At 38.7% G+C, this 13,292-nt stretch overlaps 1 non-coding gene and 1 pseudogene across 8 annotated transcripts in view; both read left to right on the top strand.

The window, feature by feature from the left end:
• The window catches only part of LOC147917111 (serine/threonine-protein kinase MARK2 pseudogene), a 96,134-nt pseudogene that overhangs the window by 24,816 nt on the left and 58,026 nt on the right, over positions 1-13,292 (top strand). Inside the window, exon 1 of one of the 7 annotated variants that reach the window (XR_015552282.1) lies at positions 6,798-13,236. The exons of the other annotated variants lie outside the window; for them this stretch is intronic. The product of XR_015552282.1 is annotated as a serine/threonine-protein kinase MARK2 pseudogene, transcript variant X8 (transcript). Of the gene's footprint in view, positions 1-6,797; positions 13,237-13,292 lie in introns of those variants that run through there. 7 annotated transcript variants of the gene reach the window in all.
• LOC147917113 (U6 spliceosomal RNA) lies at positions 9,576-9,682 on the top strand. The gene has a single exon (XR_015552380.1). It is a non-coding gene; the product is annotated as a U6 spliceosomal RNA (small nuclear RNA).

The following is a 13,292-nucleotide window of genomic DNA, read 5'->3' as shown; positions in this document are numbered from 1 at the left end:
CACTTTCATCTAAAACTGCTTTTTTTTAACTGAAAGCAAAATGATGTGGTTAGTGCTTCCTGTTGGTCATATGCGATTAAGTTGAATTTTAGTGTCTGGAAGAACGTGGAAATAGTTGTAATTTTCCGTATTAGCAGAGGTATGTTTTCTCTGAACCACAGTCCAAGTTCCCAGGGTCTAGTTCAGTTCAGATGTTACGAGAAATCTTGTACAATATATAAATTATTCAAATTGGTAGATTTATAATTGCCTTATTTAATAGTTAAATTTGCTTTATAGTTTTTGTTTCAATTAGAGAAATATGATCAATGATTTTAATTTAGAAATTATAGATGAGAGTAGAATGAGACTTTAGTGGCATATATGCCATTGCCTTTACATATTTAAAGGTATCCATTTGGAAGAGTTAAACTTACTCCACTGTTCCAAAGGTTATGTTAGGAAAAAAGACAATGTGAAACGTTTTGGTTGAAATGAGTGAAATTATTCAAAACTGCACAACTATGGGAGGAGCTGTGTCAATCAGGAGTGAGTAACCGATATTTGAAGACAAGTTTGGATAACTGCATGAACATGTTGCAGCAGGCATTCAGACAAGCATCAGAAGGTGGTTGATCTAAGTGTCCTAAGCGTTTTTTTAGACTTCGTATTCATCAGAGATTTAGAAAGTGCTAACACTTTTACCTTTGTGCTAGACTTTGTTTCTCTGTCCTCAAAGAATAATAAGACAAGTAGACAAATACTTAATGTGGTTTTGAGATAATTGCTCATATAATAGAGGCAGTATAAAATGTTATCCGGTCAAGAAGGAAGACAAGTTTCACAGAGAAATGACATTTGAGTTGAACCTTTAAGGATGAGTAGCAATTCACCAAGCCACTTGGGCAGGAACAACATTTCAAAAAGAAGAAAAAGGGCCGGCCCCATGGCTTAGTGGTTAAGTGCGCGTGCTCCGCTGCTGGCGGCCCGGGTTCGGATCCCAGGCGCGCACCGACGCACCGCCTCTCCGGCCACGCTGAGGCCGCGTCCCACATACAGCAACTAAAAGGATGTGCAGCGATGACATACAACTATCTACTGGGGCTTTCGGGGGAAAAAAAGAAAAGAAAAAAAAAAAAAGAAAAAGCAAAAAGAAGAAAAAACAGCATAAAGAAAAATACAGAAAAATAAGATGCAAGGGCTGTTTGGGGAAAAACTGGAGACATGGAAATGAGTTAAAATAATGATGGAATGGTGCAAATCAGTGATTTTTGAACTTTGGTAACGTGTGGAAGACGTTTATGTTCATGTATTCACAGTTATGTGCCAGTTCCAAAGCACTAGTGCTAACTCCAACATTTTCTTTGTTACTCAAGAAGGCATACAAGAATTCAGTAAATTTTATATGAAGGGAGTTAAAGTTTTGGCTATTTTGTTTTTTGAGCCTTTTTTTTTTTTTTGTGAGGAAGATCAGCCCTGAGCTAACATCCATGCCAATCCTCCTCTTTTTGCTGAGGAAGACTGGCCCTGGGCTAACATCTGTGCCCATCTTCCTGCACCTTATATGGGACGCTGCCACAGCATGGCCTGACAAGCAGTGCGTCGGTGTGTGCCCAGGATCCGAACCTGGGCTACCAGCAGCGGAGCGCACACACTTAAGCGCTACGCCACGGGGTGGGCGCCTAAAATTTAGGCATTTTAATTGTTAGTAGTCAAAAAATTACAGCATACTATACAATAATTTCTGCACCATGTCTCTCAATATCGGGGCCATTGTACCATGTATCTCAAGAGAAATACAATCAAAATAGAAAAAACAACTTGAACAATTATTTATGGATTTATTCAATGGAACTTACTGAGTGTCTTGTACATATTAGGCGCTGTTCTAGGCACTAAAGATAGAAATACTCCTTTAAAGGGACGTTAAATTCCTATTGAAAATTGAAAAAGAGAAGGAAAATAAACTTTGGTGTTCCATGTTTCTTATTCCCAATATGATTTTCTGCTCCCTTTTGGGCTTTTAAAACTTCTAAGTATCCTCAAAGTCAGAATATCTTGAAATATGTCTCAGATATTCATATTTCCCATTTCTTCATCTTTTCTATTAGAGTTTATTGATGTCAGGACTCCCCTTTTTATCTTATATTTTTAGTGTCTAGTCTGTAATAAACATTAAACAAAATGTTATTGATTTAAATAGCCAGTGACCTAGAAGAAAGGAATTTAGAGTAGGGCAAGGTGAATTCGTGTAAGTATAAGATTTTACTTATTTTAACTTTTAATTTCTGCTTTTTAAAATTATACAAAAGAACATGCTGGGTTTCTTCCTTGGGATTTCCCGTCTCTGTGGTTGTACAAGTATATTTGCCTAATTTTATATCATGGCTTTATCCTCCAGAATTCTTCATTTTTATCCAAATTGAATTCTAGGATATACTTGATCATATTCTTGGTGTCAGTGGTTCAGATTCTCAGCATGTTTCTGCTCTTGCTTTAGCTCAAGTTTTGTGACCTGTTCTACTGAGAATCACATTTAATAGCAAAACATTTTTGAGAATAATTCTCTTAGGCAAAGTCCTAAACAGTATGGGAGAGAGAGAGAGACAGGGAGACAGGGAGAGAGATTCCCATTCTAAAGTTTCTTATACAGTGTGATAAATGTTATGACCAAGGGATAGTGAAGGTATTGTGGGAGCACTGAAGAGGAGCAGTTAACACAGCCTGGAGGATTTCTGGAAATATCTCTGTTATGATGATGCTTAACCCGAGTCTCTAAAAACAAGTTATTGGAACAGAAGGCATTCCAGGAAGAGGAAAAAGCATGTTCAGAGGCGTGGCTATGACAGAGCACATGTCTCCATGAACGTGCAAGAAATTTATTGTAGCAAGAACAAGGTAAGGAGGGGAAGGAGTTGAGAAACTGAGATTTAAGAGATAGATAAAAATCTGATCTTAGAGAACTCTGGGTATTTATATTCTGGATGTGTTTGAGTACCACTGAGGATTTTAAGCAAGAGATTGATATGACAGGTTAGGTTTTCTTTTTTAGCACGAATACTACAGTGGCAACATGTAAAGTGACGAGAAATTTGTCTGCAGATTGTGAAACTAGTTAGGAAGCTGTTGTAATAATTTTGATTATATATGTTGAGGATCTGCTCTAAATCCTGATAGTTCAGAAGGAGAATATTTAGGAAGTAACAGTAAACAAAAATTGATGCTAAATTAGAAGTCGGTAGATATAAAGATTCTGGAGTGATTCCCAAATTGCTGGATGGAAGAACAGTGTAGAGATTGGCTCCCTTCATCCGGTTAGAGGCTGGATTAGGAGCAGCAAGTTTAAGCTCCAGCTGGCTGAGTGATCTGTGATATTTTCCTTCAGCAGTCTTAGTTCCCTTTCCTTCTACTTTTCTATTCGATGGAAAGTTCCCAGCTCCAGTTGTATCCCTGTATTTGTATTTAAAAGTATACGTGGAGGGCCGGCCCCGTGGCTTAGCGGTTAAGTGCGCGCGCTCTGCTGCTGGTGGCCTGGGTTCGATCCCGGGCGCGCACCAACGCACCGCTTCTCCGGCCATGCTGAGGCCATGTCCCACATACAGCAACTAGAAGGATGTGCAGCGATGACATAGAACTATCTACTGGGGCTTTGGGGGGAAAAATAAATAAATAAAATTATAAAAGTATACGTGGAGGGTATTCTGTTAAGTGAAATAAGCCAGAAAGAGAGAGACAAACACTGTATGATCTCACTCATATGTGGAATATAAACCAACTCATGGACAGAGAAAACTGTATTTTGGTTACCAGGGGCAGTGGGGGTAGGGAGTGGGCACAAGGGGTGAAGGGAGACATATGTATGGTGATGGACAAACAAAAATGTACAACCCAAAATTTCATAATGTTATAAACTATGAAAACATCAATTAAAAAAAAAGTATACGTGATATTTAACATTGTTCTAGAAGCTCTGTTTAAAGAAATGAAATGTGAAATTGAAGCTTTTTTTAATTTAAAAGGAAAAGACACATAAATCTGAGAAAGCTAGGAAAATTAAGTAGAGAACACTTAGAATTAATGAGACAGCAAGAAAGTAACTAGACATAAGGTAAATACACAAAATTCATTAGAAGAAACAAGCAGAAGATATGAGGGCAAAATAGCAAACTCTTTAAAATGTAAAATAGAGAGGGTTGTCCTAAAAAGAAATGTGAAGCAGCTGTGAGGAAAACAACATAACTTCATTGAGAGATATCAAAGAAGACGGAGATAACTGCGTCAGGCTGGTACTTTTGTTGTCTGTTCTAATTGACTTGTGATTCTGCTGTAGCAGTTAACTATTGTTAACCATGGTCCAGACTGTTAATTCTTTCCAAATGAGTGTAATGAAATTCTAATCAGAACCTCAAAATTATTTTTCAGAAACTTGACGATAAGTTTGGAAACAAATACAGGTGGAAATAACTAAAACTTTTTAAGATAAATATAATAATGAGGCTGGACCTTCGTACCAGCCATGAATGTAGAAATACCAAGAGATGTAATCACTAAAGCAGTGTTGTAGGTACACAGGAAAACAGATGCAGTCAGTGAAACTAAGTAGAAATTCTAGTATATATTGGAACATAAGGTTTGATAAAGCAAACATCTTCTAAGAAAGTGGAGGACAGAGTATTTTCAAATGGTTCTGGGAAAGTTGGCAGCTGTATGGGAAAAAAATTCAATCTGTATCTCAACCCCTGCTTTGTGCCAAAATATATCTCAAATGGATTAAAGATTTAAATGCATAAAATGGAAACAAAACGGTATTGGAGGTACACATGAAAATTTATTTAATTTCTGAATAGAAATGGCCTTCTAAACATGAATGCAATTTAGAATATCACAATGAAATAATACAGACATAACTACGTAGTTTTTTTCGGAAAAAAAGACATTACAGACAGAAAACAAAGTGGGGGAAATAAAACGGAGATTCAATATTATTAATATAAAAATAATTTATACAAATTGATAAAAATAATACGCTTCCAAATTAGACTGTGTGAGTTGACACCAAACTCTACCAGCTCTTTAGATTTGGGATGGAGGGAGGGCAAAAGCCTCCCCAAGGTTAGTGGTCCTCACCTGTTTTTCACAAAGCCTCACTTGCAGCTGAGGTCTAAGGGACAACTCTGTGTCATGTTAGCAAGAACAAGGTGAGGAGGAGGAGGAATTGAGGAACTGCTCCCTGTGTAGAAGCAGCACACTGACGTCCCAAAGCAAGAGGGGATGAAGAGTGAGAGCAGAGTTCTAACATCTCTCTTCCTGTTTTTATTCTCACCCGCCAACCTGGCTGCTCCACTCCCTAACACACAGAAGGATTCAAGGCGGGACTGTCCTATTCCATTCTTGGAGAAACCTTTCTCAAAGTTCTCCTTCCATCTTTCCCTCTATAATTCCTCTGGGGTTGACCCTGGGGGATGGAACCAGAGGCAGAGTGAAGTCTTGGTCTTGTCTTCTCTGTTTGCACTCATTCTCTTGGTGCCTCTATCTAGAAATGTGGCTTTAATTGCCATATGTATATACTAGTGACTCCTGTATCCAAGTGAGTATTTGAAGCTCTGCTTGGACTTCTCATAAGCATTGCAAACTTCACGTACCCAAAACTGCTTGACTCTGTGTGTATACATGTGCAAGAATGTGTATAAATTATGTGGTTTTTTTGTGAATATATTTCTCACATGAACTCATAAGCTAATTGTATACCGCAATTGAACTTTCTTCTAAAAGTGAATAATCCGTTTACTTGAGGTTCTTATTTAATATTGTTTATCTGAAATTTGGCTATATAACATAACATTATAAATATAAATATTTATAAGATGCTAAGTATAAATGCCTATATTCATCTTCATAAACATATGTTATCTTTAACTCAAACTGATAGAAGGGAAAATGTAGATACAGTATGCTTAAATTTGTTTTACTCTGGTATTTATTTGATGAGCATTACTTATTCAAAGATATTCATAGAGCTGTACACCATGAAATGTTTCTACTATGATATTAATTCAGCGAACACTCCTAATTCAAGGGATTTTATAGAACACTATACCATAAAAGATCAGTTTTAAAATACATTCTGGGCCGGCTCCGTGGCTTGGCGGTTAAGTGCGCGCTCTCTGATGCTGGCGGCCCGGGTTCGGATCCCGGGCACGCCCCAAGGCACCACTTCTCCGTCCAGCGTGAGGCCGAGTCCCACGTACAGCAACTAGAAGGATGTGAACCTATGACATACAACTATCTGCTGGGGCTTTGGGGGGGAAAAAATGAATAAATAAAATCTTTAAAATACATTCTATTTTTAAAGTTAGATTTATAGAACTCTTGAGGAACAAAATTGTGTCTGAGCTGAAAAATGACATAGAAGAGGAGAACCCATTCCAGTTGGTCATGTTAATAGTTGTCAGCTTTAAAATTGTCTAAGAAGATAAAATGGCATGAACAAAAGGAAATATCCAAAAAGGAAGCAATCATTTTCTGACTCTAACCATTAAATATTCTGTCGCTTTAGAGATCTATTTTTAGGGGAAACTCCAGAGACAAAAATGCATGTTGAGAAGGAGGAGTTTTCTGGTATGTCTCCCCAGAGTTGTTTTTCTCTCAAGGGCTCCTCTCCTTCTGTGGGAGCCCAGCTTTGCCGTGGAGACTTCTGCTGGACACTTCCCAGAGCTGCTGGAGAGCGCACACTCACCCCATCAGGTGTCCTCCCCGAAGAGTATAAGGGGGGGTGAGAAGTAGGCCGTGCACCCCTTAATTGCCCAGTCTCTTATTCTCCTCTGCTTCATTATGCACAGATTTACCGTTTCTTCTCTTAATCTGGCTAAAATCTATTATATGATATTCCTTCACTACAGTGAAAGAGCTGGCCCTGTGTTCACTGATGTATCCCCACCAAGAGTGCTTGGTGTGTAGCAGACTCTTGGCAATTATTTGTTGAGTGGCTTCTTAGCTTAGGAAAAAAGACCTCTCTAGAAGCATTATTTATCCTTATGTGGTAGTTTTTATGTTATCTTTATGAATGTTTGATTTTAAGTGTTCTGGTACATATATATTCTGTATTCAGACTACGGTTTTCTTCTATTGTTACTAGACTTTCACCTTTGGTGTCTTTAAATAAACTGTGAGCATGTTGATAAGTGTGCTGTTACTGTCTGCCCCTTCCCTTTGCCCCCAGTCCACATTCACCTGCCCTGCTCTGCCTTGTTCGCTGCAGACTCCCTTGCCCTCTGACTTCCTTTTGAGTTTAGCCGTAGAAGGAACTGATTTTGTCCCCTGTAACAGTCCCAGCACCAGCTCTCATTGTGTGCAGCTGTCCCCATTTTTCACAGGGTAGAAATCAATTCCCATGGGGACTGTGGTCCTTAATATGGAAACGTGTTACCTTTGGCGCCACAGCATTCCATTCTGGTTCCTGTCCCACAACTCTTAAACGGTTCCTTTATTACATTTTCTTCAAAATTCTCCCTGAGTGTGCTTGCATTTTTTTGCTGGGAAATTAATAAAACGTGGTTTTACGTTTTGTTTCATTTACTAATAATAAACTATTTAATAAACTGTTTAGTCCTTTCCTGATGTCCTAAGCAGAAGTAACTTGAGATCTTGGAGTTTGGCGGTTTTATAGGTATTGATGCACAATTAATATTAAAATTAAAGACATAATAAAGAAAAAATGATAATTATAGTCATGTCTCTAAAGGAATCCAAGTATATTAATTTTTTCAAATAGAGTCATAATTATATCAGAAAGTCTTCAGTGTAGTAGAGGACACTGTACTTGAGGTAGTCTAAAACTAGACTCTGCTTAAAAAATAAATTGAGAGGAAGAAAAAATCACTGAACCTAATAGAGGTAGATAATGTAGAAAATCACATTTCTTTTATCAGGCATCCTTTGAGAGGTCCCAGGCTTGACGTGATATAAGTAAAATGAAAACAAAAGTAATAATATATAAAATAAAAGATAACATTGAACATATACTAAAGTAATTACAGTGAATAACGGTATGTATTACTTTGTATGTAAAGGTATGTATTAGTGAGTTCAGGCTTTTTGAGAGCTGATTATAAGCCTAGTCTTAAACTGTCAGACACCAGATGAGTAAAATAAATCACACTGGATTTAATACACACTGGATTATGTCTCTATAAATTGTAATGCCCTCTTCTCTTAGAATAACCGGAATAAACACTGTGATGGTTTTCCAGTTAATAAAATAGCAGTATTTACAATATTTATCTATTTCACAGCAATCCACCATAATAAAAGTCTCTGCTTCATTGTATTTTGTCCTATATAAGTACTATTTTCTGGAACTAAATAAAAGGAGTATGCTTAGAGTAGTATGCACTTAGAATAGAATAGTAAGTAGCCCTCAATAAATATTGTACATTATTATTACTAATATTAACCTGGCAAAAGGTACGAGTAGTTCAGTTGTTAAAATCTCTACTTAAATGTTGTAGGTAGAGAAGTGAGAAAATCAGAATTTGTGAAAATTTTAATAGCCGCTATAAATCATATTTAACAGGTTTTGCGGATTGTGTATTTGTCTACGTACTTATTTATAACTATGGGAACCTAAATTTGAAATAGACACTGCTGAAATAGAAGTAATATTGTGCTCTCTTTAAAGAAATTCTACTCCAAAAGTTTTTATTTTAATTTGCTTCTGTGATTTTAAGAGGGGTGGAGGGAAAGGGAAGTGGAATGGAGTTGATATACACCTTCTCTTAGATTTATCAGCCATATCCTTTCTCGACACATATTTTCCTACAATAATCTTGAAAATTTCACACATTTTCCTTAGAAATAATTTACGTATAGATGGTATTGGGAGAAATAGATCAGTGGTGCTCTTGAGTAGGTATTTGAAGATACTTACGTCTACCTTTGAGTAAATCTGAAGCTGTTCAAATTCTATTCCTAGAAATGTAGAAATAAGAGCTGTGTTTAGTGATGAAGGTAGAGATGTTTAAAATTCAATTGTTAATTCAAAAGTACTCATATATTGTTGTGCTTAATATGAAAACAGTTATGGGAGAGTTAGGACTTGAACCATTCCTTGAGTGAGTATACACTGGTCATTTATATTTAACATTTCCTATGTGCTTTAACTGCAGTGGTTCTAAAAATTATGAAATGAGAAAAAATGAAGTCTAGGTCCAACATAACTGTTTATTTTATTTAGTCAGGTCATTGAAAAAGACAAATGAAATTATTGGACTCAAGTAGATAAAGGAAATGGCTGGCTTATTGACATTTTTTGTTTTCAACATTTGCTTTTTAGATCATTCTCTTAGGGTCAGTATCACTTCAGGAGGCTTCAAGGAAAGTCATTGTAAGCAATGATATAGTTATGGAAATGGAAATATATTGGGAATGTAATTATGAGAAAATGATGAAAGTATTCCTCTACTGTGCAAGGATAAACAATTCAGAATATTTATAGTTTGAATGTATATTTGCACATATATAATAATAGTTGATGTTTAATTCTTCTAGTCATAGGGAGGATCATCTTTTTTAGAGAATTTAAAATAACTTCCTATCCCGTGCTCGCTTCGGCAGCACATATACTAAAATTGGAACGATACAGAGAAGATTAGCATGGCCCCTGCGCAAGGATGACACGCAAATTCGTGAAGCGTTCCATATTTTTTGGTGATGGGTTGTAATTAGTATTTTGGTGGTGAACATGATGTAGTCCATGCAGAAATAGAAGTACAATGATGTACACCTGAAATTTTTACAATGTTATAAACCAACGTTACCGCAATAAACAAAAAATTAAAAAAAAAAAATAATAAAATAAAATAACTTCCTATCCTTTCCTTTGAAAGAGTAAGCTTATTTTGTTCCTATCTTATGCCTCCAAGCACAAGAAATATATGAATTATTTTATTCATGTTATCGACAGGCAAGCCAAAATGTCTTAAAATTATTTTTGTTTTCTTGAAATCAGTTTATTGAAGTGTAATTTATAGTAAAATTCACCCGTCTTAGGTGAGCAATTTTATGTATGTTGATGAACATATACAGTCTTGTAGCCACAAGAAGGATACTGAATGCTTCCCTCACCCCCAAAAGTTGCCTTGTGCCCCTTTGTAGTTACTTCCCCCTCCTCACCCCCAGCCCTTGGCAACCATTGTTGTGATTCCTCTGTATAGTCTTTCCTTTTCTCAGAATGTCATAGAGAAAAATCATACACTATGCAGTCATGTAGTTTGTGGTGGGGGATTCTTTCCGTTAACGGCATTTTTGAGATTCCTCTATGTTGTTGCATGTAGCAGTTCGTTCCTTTTTATTGGTGAGTAATGCATAATTGTATGACTATCAAATTTATTCACCATTTGTCAGTTTTTGGTGATTATGAGTGAAGATGTCATCAACATTTGTGTACGAATCTTTGTGTAGACGTTTGTTTTCATTTAGATGAATAACTAGGAGTGCGATTGCTGAGTTAAGGGGTAAGTGCATCTTTAATTTTCCGAGAGGTTGCTGGACTGTTTTCCAGCGTGGCTGTAGCACATTGCATTCCACCACCCATGTGTAAAAATTCCAATTGCTCTTCATCCTGGCCTGACTTGCAATTTTCAGTTTTTTAAATAATAACCATTTTCATATAGGTGTATCAGTTCTTAGTGTGATATTGTAATTAGTCATTCTCCTAAGTGGATAGTGGTACCTCATTTTAATTTGCATTTCTCTAAGGATCAGCGATGTTGAGCATCTTCTCGTATTCTTGTTTTCTGTATCTCCTCAGTGAAGTGTTCAGTAACTTTTTGCCTATTTTTATTGTCATCTGTTTTCTTATTACTGAGTTGTGAAAATTTTAATACCAGGATGACATTCTTATTTGAACATACTTTCTCATGTTACAGTCTTGAAGTTTATAGTTGCAAAGCCACTTCAGAGCATTTTGTTGGGAGTCATGGGGCCCATGTGTAAACATCAGTGTTGTCAATGATTTGACAGGGGCTTGAGCAAGGCACTTCCATAGATAGGCCTAAATTTCCTCATCCTTATATGGAAGTGTTGGGGTAGATGATAATCAAGATCCTCTTTTGCTCTAATGGACTATAATCTATTTAAAACTGCTAATGGTACATATTTATTTTTAAATCGAGTTTCCTTTGGTGTACCTCTGTGTTTTGACTGCCCAACATCTGTTCACCTTGTCACTGGCTTAGTTGGAAGAGGAGAGGAGACCTAGGGGAGTTCCTTAAGTAGAGTTTTATAAGTTTTTGTTATGGACTGAATTTTTTGCCCTCCCCCTCCCCCCTCCCCAATTCATATGTTGAAATGCTAACCCCCAATGTGATTGTATTAGGAGATGAGGCCTTTGGGAGATGATGACGTCATGAGAGTGGAAACTTCATGAATGGTGCTTGTTTAAAAGGGACCCCAGGGAGCTCTTCTATACTTTCTACCATGTGAGGACACGGGGGAAGATGGCCATTTGTGAACTAGGAAGGGGTCCCTCACCAGACACCGAATCTGCCAGTGCCTTGATCTTGGAGTTTCCAGCCTCCAGAACCGGGAGGAATAAATATTGTTTAAGCCACCCAGTCTCTGGTATCTTGGTTATAGCTGCCTGAACGGATTAAGCCAGTCCTCTTCTTTTCAACTGAATCACCCCTCGCTGCTTTTCCTCTTGGCAGTTCATTCCACCTCCCCCTTTTTCTCCCCAAAGCCCCAGTAGACAGTTGTATGTCATAGTTGCACATCCTTCTAGTTGCTGTATGTGGGATGCCACCTCAGCATGGCCAGACAAGCGGTGCGTCGGTGTGCGCCCGGATCCGAACCAGGACGCCAGCCGCGGAGCAAGAGCACTTAACCGCTAAGCCACAGGGCCGGCCCCTTGGCAGTTCAATTAATGGAGACTTGCTGAGATTCTGACTGGCATCTCTCCCCCACACCCCTTAGGTGCTCATGTTCAGTGCTCTGTGAAGTCAGATGTCTCCTCACTGGTGGGCATCTCTCCTCTGCTGTTTCCTCTTCCTGTTGTCATTGTCCTTGCTGGTTATGTTTTTTGAAATGTCTTTACTGTCCTTTTAATACGGTTTCAGGAAGTAATGGAGATAAACACATGTATTCGGTTTGCCACGTTTAACCAGAGACATCACCTCTGTGACATCTGATTAAAAGAATGAACTGGAAAATGTTGGGGGACATTATTTTGGCAGCCATGTGTGAATACTGGAGTAGAATAGGTCAGGAACCAGAGACAGGGAATCAAAGAAGGCTGTTTCCCTAAGTGTAATGTAAGGGGATGAAATAGGGGTTCCTGATGAGAACAGCTTGAATCAGAAATTTATATCTGGAGGAAGAGTAAAGTAGGGTTTAATAACTTTTAAGGTGCTGAATAACCATGGTCAAAGGGGAGAGAAATTGAAGTAAACTCTTGTCATTTAGAGCTGGTAGAGTCCTGTTGATGGGAGTCAGGTAGACTGTGTTAGTATTAAAATGAAGCCAGACTTAGATGAATTGTTGAGAAGTTGAACTCTGAAAGGAAAAAGCACTAGGGCAAGAATTAAAGGTATTAGGAAGGAATTCAGAGCAAGATTTTACTTTTCTTTTCAGGCAAGTGAGACCTGACCTGAGCCTAAAACCAGTGAAGAGATAGAAGATTTGGGTATGTGGGAGGAAGTGGGTATTTGATGGGAGGACTCCTGGTTAGGCAACCCAGAGCTCTTCCCAAAGCATGTACTTTGATGCCGTGAAGGCTGGTTTGCCTACAGGATACTTTCTGAATTTGATGGTTGTATGCTGAGCATAGTAGCCTTGAGACAAAGCTGTTGTAAATCCTTGGGATCATCTCACTTCTTCCTGGCTGGTCCCCTTTGGGTTTGCCGCCAATTAGTCCCTGCTGTTAAAATGATCAGAGCTACCTAATTAGGTGCTTACAACTAGTTATACATTATCTAAGCTATGTTTCTTGCACATGAGCTCTGCTCCTCTATACAGATTTTTGCGGGGCTCCAGGAACACCACCCTCCCCGCTCCCCGCAGAGGCGAACGTGCGCGTGGGCGGCCGAGCTGCAGCTCAGGGTTGGGCAGAGCAGAGGACGCAGTTCGCCTGGGCGGGCGACTGCTGCGCGCCATCCCCTCGTCCTCGCCGCCTCCCCCGCGCTCTGCAGCCTGCGCCGCGCTGTCGCGCTCCCGGCTGTCCGGCTGCCGAGGTGGACACCGCACATGTCCTGCCCTCCGTCGGTGAGTGCTCGGGGGCCGGGCTGGTGGCGGCGGGGTCGGGGGCGGGAGGCGCGTTC

This window comes from Ceratotherium simum, chromosome 5, assembly GCF_057802395.1.
Source record: "Ceratotherium simum simum isolate JZ-2026a chromosome 5, ASM5780239v1, whole genome shotgun sequence".
NCBI classification, from domain to species: domain Eukaryota; kingdom Metazoa; phylum Chordata; class Mammalia; order Perissodactyla; family Rhinocerotidae; genus Ceratotherium; species Ceratotherium simum.
The sequence above is the reverse complement of the archived record's forward strand: the minus strand, read 5'-3'. Positions and strand labels throughout refer to the sequence as shown.